Source organism: Callorhinus ursinus, unplaced genomic scaffold (assembly GCF_003265705.2).
Source record: "Callorhinus ursinus isolate GAN/ISIS: 27379988/994484 unplaced genomic scaffold, GSC_fseal_2.0 scaffold10, whole genome shotgun sequence".
In the NCBI taxonomy this organism is placed as follows: Eukaryota; Metazoa; Chordata; class Mammalia; order Carnivora; family Otariidae; genus Callorhinus; species Callorhinus ursinus.
This window is the reverse complement of record NW_027397072.1, coordinates 74,836,361-74,847,683: the sequence shown is the minus strand read 5'-3', so window position 1 is coordinate 74,847,683 and position 11,323 is coordinate 74,836,361. Positions and strand designations below refer to the sequence as shown.

Here is an 11,323-nt window from a genome sequence, read left to right as displayed (position 1 = left end):
CTCCAGGATGGTTGTGCAAAACCACTTTTGGTAAGCCACATTATCCAGACCTATTATCAGTTTCAGTTTCTTGCTATATTGCTATAAGGCCATATTGCTGCACTGCACACGGATTAAATGATAATAACCAGGCATCAAACATGCCCGGTTGCCTTAAGACAATATGACAGGCCATGTGTGATGGTCATGTGATTATTATCACTACTCATCCTACAGCCCACTGTCTGCTGGGCTACTTCAGAAATGTAAGAGCGTGTGCCCTCTTTCAGGACTCCTTTTGCAAAATTTCAGACAGGCATGTCATCTATCTACTGGGAGGAGCTGAGCAGGATAAGCCTGGCCATTGGCTATCACAGTATCAAAACATAGAGCTACAGGAAATAAAACATTGTAACATTGGTACAAAATAGCTCAATGGGACATAAAAGGGAATACAGAAACTGAGCCATGAATATATGGGAAGGTATTTGATGATAAATGTGGCATTTAAAATCAATAGGGAGAAAATACACTGACTATTTAAAAAATTATATTGGAGCAATTTACTAACCATTTAGGAGAAATTAATTTACATTGCTACTTTTTACTAAAAAATGTAAGTTCCAGAAGGATTAAAGACCTAAACAATATACAAAATTATAAAACCTTAGAAGAAAATCTTAGAGAATGTGACGTAGGGAAAGCCTCTGCAAAAACTATAGAGGAAAAAGTGATTAGATTTAATTTTGTCAAATTGTTAACATTCTGTCAAGAGAAGTCGCATAAACATACTAAAAAAAAGTGACAGATCATGAAAAGATATTTGCTATGTATGTAACAAAGGATTGTTATTCAAAATATATAAGGAATTCCTATAAGAAAAAGACAAATGGGGGCGCCTGGGTAGCTCAGTTGGTTAAGCATCTGCCTTCGGCTCAGGTCATGATCCTGGAGTCCTGGGATCAAGCCCCGAGTCCGCCTCCCTGCTCAGCAGGGAGCCTGCTTCTCCCTCTCCCTCTGCTGCTCGCACTGCTTGTGCACTCTCTCTCTCTCTCAAATTAATAAATAAAATCTAAAAAAAGAAAAAGACAAATAGACCAACAGAAAAATGGATGAAAGATAGGAATTGGCGATTCATAAAAGACAAACTACAGGTCAATACTAAACACAAAAATATCAGCTTCACTGCTCACCAGTACAGAATTAAACAATAGTGGGATACCATTTCCAATTTTTACTTGTGATCAACAATACTTTCATTTGTCTGAGAAAGTATATTTTCCCTCAATTTTTGAAAAATATTTTCACTGGGTAGGAAATTCTGCTCCACAGAGATTCCCCACCCCATCCCCCGCCCCCTTCCGCACTTTAAAGATGTGACTCCATCATCCTCTGGCTTACACAGCTTCTGACAAGAAGTCTGCAGTAATTTTTAAATCTTTGCTCCTATGCATAGAATGTCTTTTTCCTTCATCCTTGGCTTTCAATAGTTTGAATCTTCTATGCCTAGGTTATTCTGTTTTGCTTTTGTTTTGTTATTCTGCTTGGTGCTCTCTGAGTTTTTTAGATCCATGGGTGATATTTATAATTAATTTTGGAAAATTTTCAGCCATTATTTCTTTAAATATTTCTTCTGTCTTTTCTTTCCTCTCTCTTTCTAAAATTGTAATTTATATGTATATTAGACTATTTGATATTGTCCCTCAGATTTTTGCATGCTCTGTCTTTCTTTCTTTTTTTCACTCGTGTGTGTGTGCTTCCATTTGGGTAATTTCATAAAGATAGATCTTCATGTTCAATGATTCTTTTCTTGGTTGTATCAAGCTTACTAATGAGCCCATTGAAGGCATTCTTCAACTCTTTTACTTTGTCCTTCATTTCTAGCACTTCCATTTGATACTTTCTTATTATTCTGTCTCTCTACTAAAATTACCCATCTGCTATTGTGCATTGTCCATCTGTTCCATTAGAACCTTTAACATAGAAACCACAGTTATTTTAAATTCTGTCTCATCAAGCCAACATCTATGTTATATCTGAGTCTGACGCTGCTGATTGCTTTGCTTCTTGATAGTGTCTTTCTCCTTGCTTTTTTGTATGTTTCATAAATATTTGTTGAAAACTAGTCATCTTGTATGTGACAGTGAAAATTGATGCAAATAGTTTTTAGGCCTGGAAATAAGCATGCCTTTTGCTCTGCTAGGCCTTTGGTATAGGGGTTTGAGTCAATATATTCAGGCGATGTTATGTGGCAGACACTGTTGGTTGTCTTTCCAAAGGTAAACTTTTCTTTTCTCCCTGCTAAAAAACTTGAATATCAAGGGGCGCCTGGGTGGCTCAGTCAGTTAAGTGCCTGCCTTCGGCTCAGGTCACGATCCCAGGACCCTGGGATCGAGCCCCGCATAGCATTGGGTTCCCTGCTCAGCAGGGAGGCTGCTTCTCCCTCTTGCCTCTGACCCTCCCCCCTGCTCTGCTCTCACTGGTTCTCTCTCTCAAATGAATAAATTGAAAAGTCTTAAAAAAAAAAAAAAGCGTCCATTGACAGAATGAACAGAAGGCTCAGGACTCTGCCTCTGCTTGCCCCCAAAAGTGTTCTCACCAGTGCTCCCACCTCCTCTATGCCTGATCCTTGACTTCTTCCGGTTCTATAACTTATGCACGCTGTTCTCTCTGCTCAAACAGGCTTCCTCCACATGCTGCCTAGCTAATTCCTACTTATCCTTTAAGTCTTGCTTAGGACATTGCCTTTTCTAGGAGGCCTTTCTAACCCTCCTGAATACGTTTGACTGGGCCTCTTACATTCTCCCATGGCACCCAATGCTGTCCCCTAAATAGCACTTGGCACACTGAATGGTTATGATTCCTCACTAGAATGTAAGCTCCTGAGGGCAGGGACCATGTGTGTCTTCATCACGGCAGCATTCTCATGTGGGACTCGGGGCCTCACACATGGTTGGGCCACAATAAATATGTGCTAAATAAATGAATGAAATTTTACCCTCTAGAAAGGAAAATAAGGCACACACATAAAAAAGAAAAATAAAAGCCCAGAATTGTAATGCCACCAGCTTTGGTTTTCTTTTTCCAATATTCCTCTGGCTAATCAGGGTCTTTTCTGGTTCCACACAAATTTTAGGATTATTTGTTCCAGCTCTGTGAAAAATGTCGATGGTATTTTGACAGAGATTACCTTGAATGTGTAGATTATTCTGGGTAGCTTAGACATTTTAACAATATTTGTTCTTCCAATCCATGAGCATGGATTGTCTTTCCATTCCTTTTGCCTTCCTTCATAAGTGTTCTGTAGTTTTTAGAGAAGAGAGCCTTTGCCTCTTCGGTTAGGTTTATTCCTAGGTATCTTATGATTTTTGGTGCAATTGTAAATGGGATCGATTCTTTAATTTCTCTTTCTTCTGTCTCATTATTAGTGTATAGAAATGAAACAGATTTCAGAAAAGACCCCAGAGAGCCAGAGAAATGTTGAAAAAGAAAACCAAAGCTGGTGGCATCACAATTCTGGACTTCAAACTCTATTACAAAGCTGTAATCATCAAGACAGCATGGTACTGGCACAAAAACAGACACATAGATCAATGGAACAGAATAGAGACCCAGAAATGGACCCTCAAGTCTATGGTCAACTCATCTTTGACAAAGCAGGAAAGAATGTCCAATAGAAAAAAGACAATCCCTTCAACAAATGGTGTTGGGAAAATAGAACAGCCATGTGCAGAAGAATGAAACTGTACCGTTTTCTCACACCACACACAAAGATAAACTCGAAATGGATGAAAGAGCTAAATGTGAGACAGGAATCCATCAAAATTCTAGAGGAGAACACAGGCAGCAACCTCTTCGACCTCACTGCAGCGACTTCTTGCTAGACATGTCTCCAAAGGCAAGGGAAACAAAAGCAAAAATGAACTATTGGGACCTCATCAAGATTAAAAGCTTTTGCACAGCAAAAGAAAGAGTCAACAAAACCAAAAGACAACCGACAGAATGGGAGAAGATATTTGCCAATGACATATCAGATAAAGGGCTAGTATCCAAGATCTATAAAGAACTTATCAAACTCAACACCCCCAAAACAAATAATCCATTCAAGAAATGGGCAAAAGACATGACAGACACTTCTCCGAAGAAGACAAACAAATGGCCAACAGACACATGAAAAAATGCTCAACATCACTCGGCATCAGGAAATACAAATCAAAACCACAATGGGATATCACCTCACACCAGTCAGAATGGCTAAAATTAAGACAGGAAACAACAAATATTGGCAAGGATGCAGAGAAAGGGGAACCTCTTACACTGTTGGTGGAAATGCAAGCTGGTGCAGCCACTCCAGAAAACAGTATGGGGGTTCCTCAAGAGGTTAAAAATAGAACTTCCCCATGACCCAGCAATTGCACTACTAGGTGTTTACCCCAAAGATTCAAATGTAGTGATCCGAAGGGGCACTTGCACCCCAATGTTTATAGCAGCAATGTCCACAATAGCCAAACTGTGGAAAGAGCTCAGATGTCCATCGACAGATAAATGGATAAAGAAAATGAGAGATATACATATATATATATATATATATATATATATAGAGAGAGAGAGAGAGAGAGAGGGAGAGAGAGAGAGGAATATTACTCAGCCATCAAAAGGATGAAATCTTACCATTTACATCAATGTGGATGGAACTGTAGGGTATCATACTGAGCGAAATAAGTCAATCGGAGAAAGACAATTATATGGTTTCACTCATATGTGGAATATAAGAAACAGTAAAGAGGATCATAGGGGAAGGGAAGGAAAACTGAGTGGGAAGAAATCAGAGAAGGAGACAAACCATGAGAGACTTCTAACTATAGGAAATAAAATGAGGGTTGCTGGAAGGGAGGTGGATGGCGGTGATGGGGTAACTGGGTGATGGGCATTAAGGAGGGCACGTGGTGTGATGAGCACTGGATGTTATAGGCAACTCATGAATAACTGAACCCTACATCTAAAACTAATGATGTACTATATGTTGGCTAACCGAATTTAAATTAAAAAAAAGAAAAATATAAGTCAGGGTATGCTGTCTCAAATAATTCCCACTAAAGTTCAAGGGATCTGAACAGGCTAACTGGGGGAAGCTTCCCAGCAGAGGTGGAAGTGAGCTGGACCTTGCAGGAATCATACCTGAGGGAGGAAGACATTTCTGGCAGGATGAAAGCCAAGGTGCCAGAAACGGGCATAGGAGCAGGCAAAGCAGCAAAGTTGGATCCAAGTTTTCACGTGAGGTGAGTGCCAGAGATAACAAACTAGATTATAGAGGGTCTTGAAGGCCAGGCTAAGGGCTTTGAGCTTTATTCTGTAGGCAAAAGGGAGTCCCTTAAATTTTTGAGTAGAGGTGGGGCATACGCAGAGTCAAAGTTCTGGCTACGAAATCTTGAGAGAGCATGGGATCATTGAAGCAGGTGGGAGAGAGCCGGGATGACCCATGAGGTAGCCATTGTGATACTCAGAAGTGTAAGTAGATAGGGGTATTAAGATTTTATTTATTTATTTGAGAGAGAGAGAATGGGAGAGAGCACGAGAGGGAAGAGGGTCAGAGGGAGAAGCAGACTCCCTGCTGAGCAGGAAGCCCGATGCGGGACTCGATCCTGGGACTCCAGGATCACGACCCGAGCCGAAGGCAGTCGCTTAACCAACTGAGCCACCCAGGCGCCCTACAAAAAGCAATTTTAAAAAAACCTGTAGAAAGAGCAAGTCAGGCACGGTGACCCTGTAGACAGGAGATCAAGAAGCAGACCCAGGAAAAGAAAGAAAGAAGGTCTCCAGGCAATTCCTTTACTGACAAAAATGAGTTCTTCAGAAGTTGCCCCTTTCGACTGAAGCTGTGAAGAGAAATCTGGTTCATTTTTGCAAATTCCAATGCCCTTTGTGGTTTGTAGTGTTTTCAACTACAAGACAATTTTCCTGCTGTCACTGAAAGCTGTAAAGTTTCTTCAAACTACAAAGTAGGGTCAAAACAATACTGAAGTGGGTGAGTGTGTTTTTCTCCAGAAATGCATTTTAAGACAGGATAGGAGAAGAGATACTCAAGTAAGAGTTTTTTCATCCCAAGCACTTTAATTATGGTAACAGTCTGAAAATTCTTAACACCTTTCATGTGAGGACACAGAAGCAATTTTATCGCACTCGTGGTTTTTATTTATATGCAGAAAACTCTTCAGATTTCAGGAAGGAGGCGAGATTTATTATATATTTGCCCTAAGGCTACCAAGTCACACACCTGACAGCAAGTCATCTTTTACTGAAAAAAATGAAGCTTAAAATTTTACTGTCATAAGGTTTCTAGTCCCTTTCTTGTATTTTAGGGCTCCTACCAAACATGCCAGGAGAGAGGGCGCCTTGAATTTTTCTGACCCTATTGTGTCAAACACATCTCTTATGCGCTTCATACTTCATCTCAATTCTTTGACAATTTGGTCTGAAGGCTGAGAAATTCTCCACAGGAAAAACCTCAAAACACACACTGTATCTTCCACTCACATCTGGAGTCATATATCAAAACTGCCCTCGCAGAGCAGCTCCTGGCTTTTTCTGACAGAAGGGAAAGGAGGTCTACCCTCAGGCCCAGGAGCTGGCTCTCCCCAGTGCCTGCCCTTCCCTCCTTTTTCCCTCAGGGGAAGCCTCATTTCCCCCTTAGGAAGCCTACCCTCCCCCTCCTTTCCAGTGCTCTGTGTCCTTGGACAGACTGTCCACGATATCCCACAAACCCTCCAAATAGTTCCTCATTAGGGTTCGGCCAGCTGTGATCTGCTCCTTCAGGCCCCAATTTGTGAAGTCAAGTTTCTTTACTAGTAAGAAATAAGCATAGTTTAAAATAATGAGGCTCAACTGAATCTGAACCAGTGTGGGGTTCAATTTTTAAAGCAGCACAGGGAGTCTCTTTCCCATCTCGGGGTTGCACGGAGTCAGCTCCTGGGTCTGTGAGACTAGAAAATTGAGAGCTTCTTCACACCAGCAGCAGCAGCTCTGCCCCATCACCAGGCCACAAAACCAATATATTGAGTCACACCAGAAGCACTGTGGCCATCGTTTGGATTACCAGGAGAAAAAGAGGAAGAAAGAAGGTCTGGAGGTTTGAGAATGTTCAAAGAAGGCAAAAAAGATGATTGGTCTGAAAGCCGAGCTCTACCATGAACAGCACCAGGCTGAGAAAATACAAATGAAAAAGACCATCAAGATGCATGAAAGGAGAAGCCTCCAACAAAAGAATGATGGCGAGACTCTATGAGGAGTGGTGCTCCATGCCTACTGGACGGGAAGGGACAGTCCCCAGCTAAAGTCCCTTCCAAGATGATGAAACAAAAACGCCAAGAGAAAGCACGCAAATGGGAAGTCCCTTTGCCCAAAGTTCATGCCCAGGGAGAAACAGAAGTATCAAAAGTTATTCAAGCAGGAAAGAGAATGAACAAAGCATGGAAGAGGGTGGTTACTAAAGTCTGCTTTGCTGGAGATGGCTTTCCTCGAACACCCCCTAAATAGGAGAGGTTCGTTAGGCCAATGGGCTTACGTTGCCAAGAGGCCCACGTAACACATTCTGAATTGAAAGCCGCCTTTTGCCTGCCAATACTTGGTGTAAAAACGAATCCCTCATCCCCACTATGTACAACTTTGGGTGTTTATTACCAAAGGCACTGTCATGGAGATGAACGTGAGTGAGTTGGGTCTTGTGACACAAGGAGGCAAGGTGATTTGGGGAAAATATGCACAGGTACTAATGATCCTGAAAGCGATAGAGGCATAAAGGCAACCTTGCTGGTTGGACAGTAGCTTCCGACAAGTAACTCCTTATAATTACTGAAAACCACACGCCAATCAGGAAAACCACCATGACTGCAGTGGTTCTGAATACCACCAAACAGCCCGACATGTCTGCAGTCACCAAGAGAACTATCTATTGTATTGTTAAAAAAACACGCAAAAAACAAAAAACATGAAAACAGCCCAGTTTTATAAACTGGTCTTTATTTTCAAGTCAGTTTAGCATGTAGATGTTCCTGAGTTTGAATAATTTTAAAGAACAGTTATAGAAATATTGTGGTCTGTTTCTGCATTAAGAAATGGGTCCTCGGCAATGCAGATCTAGTGTTACTGGAAAAACTAGTATAATTGAAAATACCTTTTATCGTAAAGGTTAGTGCACACTTAAATATAGAGCCCAGGCTATGAAATGTCATTTCTGAGATCTTACCTGAAGTCTATTCTACCTCATTTTTCTTCATTAATCCTAAGAAATGTAGCATTAGCATATGGCCACATTTGTTTATAAAGTATTACCCTAAAAGTACAGGAGAGAAGGCACACTACACCAAATAGGAAGAGTTCAGAAGAATTTAGATAAATCTTTTCACCTCTAATCCTTCCTACAGTAAGGTGGTGAATTTGTATTTGAAACATATTTTTCTCTCAATCGTGAATAGTAATACCTACTTGGAACTGTATTCTCTGCTCAAAATGTATGGAAAAAATACACCAAAATGTTTATATTTTCATACTTTTAGAATGGATAAAAATTTAAGTAATTCCAGATAAAATTATTTTTAAAAGTCTGCACTGATGCCCTTAAAGAGAAATTTGTTTGCAGTTACTTGGATAAAATTAAAAAGGTTATGTTTTAGGTTTGTAACCTGGTCAGATCAGTTTTGTAATCTGAATTATGTTTGTAGCTTTGAGCTTTAGGGTGTCCATCATATTACATTAATCTATAATCACGTTAAATTTTTTAAATTCTGTTTATTTTTTTAAAGTCTGTCTTGAAAGTACAAAACAAAACAAACAATAAAGCAGCTCAGGTAATTTTAATCTGCAGCCAGGGTCCAGAACCACTAAGTTAGAGGATCTCTAAAGTTCTATCATCTTTAGCATTCTGTGGCTCTAGAAGGTACTAATGGATTACTAGGGTACACCGACCCTCTTTCCTTTCAAAACATGATGACTAATCCTAGAATGGCAAATAGTTTCAGTTCAAAGACCTACACTCATGACTTAGTAGTTGTGGTCTAGAGCTCTGTGGTGAGGTTTAAGGCAGAATCTGGACTAAACGGGAAAGAGCATTGTATCAACCAGCAGTGTCTAGTATGAGCAATGGGGAGAGAGAGGCACCCCAGATTTCTCCTGGCCTGTCCTAATCTAAAGAAGAGACCACACAGGAAGAGAGCTCAGACAAGAATGTAGATCAGTACTATCCCTAGTTTTAGGGGTGTACTGCTGTGTAACAAAACTTTCCAAATTGAACTGGTCCAAAACAACAACTGTGCGCTCATGATGGTATGAATTGGACAGGGTTTTTGGGAGACAGCTTATCCCATTTCCAACAGGTGTTAAGGAAGGGGATGTTGACAGGGGTTGTAGGGTCAAGATGGCATCCCACCCCCATGCCTCTCTTTGTTTGGAAAGGCTGGAAAGGGATGTGGGGTTGGCTGGTCTCCCTTCTCAGCAGGGTCCTTCACATGGTGGCTCTGAGCTCTAGGAGAGTGAAAGTAAAAGCTGTTGAACCTGTGAAAGGCCTCTTACAAGGCTCAGACAGCATTGTGTCTGCAGAATTCTCTTGGTCACAGCAAGTCACAAGGCCAGCCTCAGGATCAAGGGGAGGAGAAATAAACTCCACCTCTTGATGGGAAGCACAACATGAACATCCAGGGAGGGAAGGAATGGTTGGCAGCCATCTTAGCAGACAACTGACCATAATAACCCTTTCTCGGCTTACCTGATGGATCCTCTTGTGTGGCTGTTGGCTTAGAAACCGTACCATAAATTAGGTGAAGAAAGCAAGTCGACATTCCTGGTTATCTAGTCCTAACTTATACTCTTTAAATATTGTAAGTAATACCACATGCATATTCTATTTATTAATACATATATTTACATCAGTGCCTTAGCTAATATCTAAATGTTATCAGGTAACATCATTTACTAAGTTATCAGTTTCACCAGTGACTATCAGAAAGAGATAATATGGTTGCATTTTAACCCTATAAGCCCTTGAAGGGATTGTATTTTGATGTATTTAAAAATACTATTGGGGGGAAGACAGGGGAATTCTACCAAACATTTATTTTTTATTTTTATTTTTTTAAAGATTTTATTCATCCATTTGACACAAAGCAAGAACACAAGTAGGCAGAGCGACAGGCAGAGAGAGAGGGAGAAGCAGGCTCCCCACTAAGCAGGGAGCCCGATGCAGGGCTTGATCCCAGGACCCTGGGATCATGACCTGAGCCAAAGGCAGAGGCTTAACCGACTGAACCACCCAGGCGCCCCTCTACCAAACATTTAAAGAAGAATTAATACCTATTCTTCTGAAACTGTTCCAAAAAATAGAAATGGAAGGAAAACTTCCAAACTCATTTTATGAGGCCAGCATTACCTTGATCCCCAAATCAGACAAAGACCCCATCAAGAAGGAAAATTACAGACCAATATCCCTGATGAACATGGATGCAAAAATTATCACCAAAATACTAGCCAATAGGATACAACAGTACATTAAAAGGATTATTCACCATGACCAAGTGGGATTTATTCCTGGGCTGCAAGGTTGGTTCAACATCTGCAAATCAGTCAACGTGATATAATACATTAATAAAAGAAAGAACAAGAACCATATGATCCTCTCAATAGATGCAGAAAAAGCATTTGACAAAGTACAGCATCCTTTCTTGATTAAAACTCTTCAGAGTGTAGGGATAGAGGGTACATACCTCAATATCATAAAAGCCATCTATGAAAAACCCACAGCGAATATCCACTATCACCACTGCTATTCAGCATAGTACTAGAAGTCCTAGCCACAGCAATCAGACAACAAAAAGAAATAAAAGGCATCCGAATCGGCAAAGAAGAAGTCAAATGCTCACTCTTTGCAGATGATATGATACTTTATGTGGAAAACCCAAAAGACTCCACCCCGAAACTACTAGAACTCATACAGGAATTCAGTAAAGTGGCATGATATAAAATCAATGCACAGAAATCAGTTGCATTTCTATACACCAACAACAAGACAGAAGAAAGAGAAATTAAGGAGTTGATCCCATTTACAATTGCACCCAAAACCATAAGATAACTAGGAATAAATCTAACCAAAGAGGCAAAGAATCTGTACTCAGAAAACTATAAAATACTCATGAAAGAAAATGAGGAAGACAGAAAGAAATGGAAAAATGTTCCATGCTCATGGATTGGAAGAACAAATATTATGAAAATGCCAATGCTACCTAGAGCATTCTACACATTTAATGCAATCCCTATCAAAATACCATCAATCATTTTCAAAGAAATGGAACAAATAATC

The 11,323-nt window shown here is 40.3% G+C and overlaps 1 pseudogene; it reads left to right on the top strand.

Moving 5' to 3' along the window:
* The first annotated feature begins 5,184 nt into the window (after positions 1-5,184).
* Positions 5,185-7,800, top strand: LOC112821541 (ribosome biogenesis protein NSA2 homolog pseudogene; annotated as a pseudogene).
* The last annotated feature ends 3,523 nt before the right edge of the window (positions 7,801-11,323 follow it).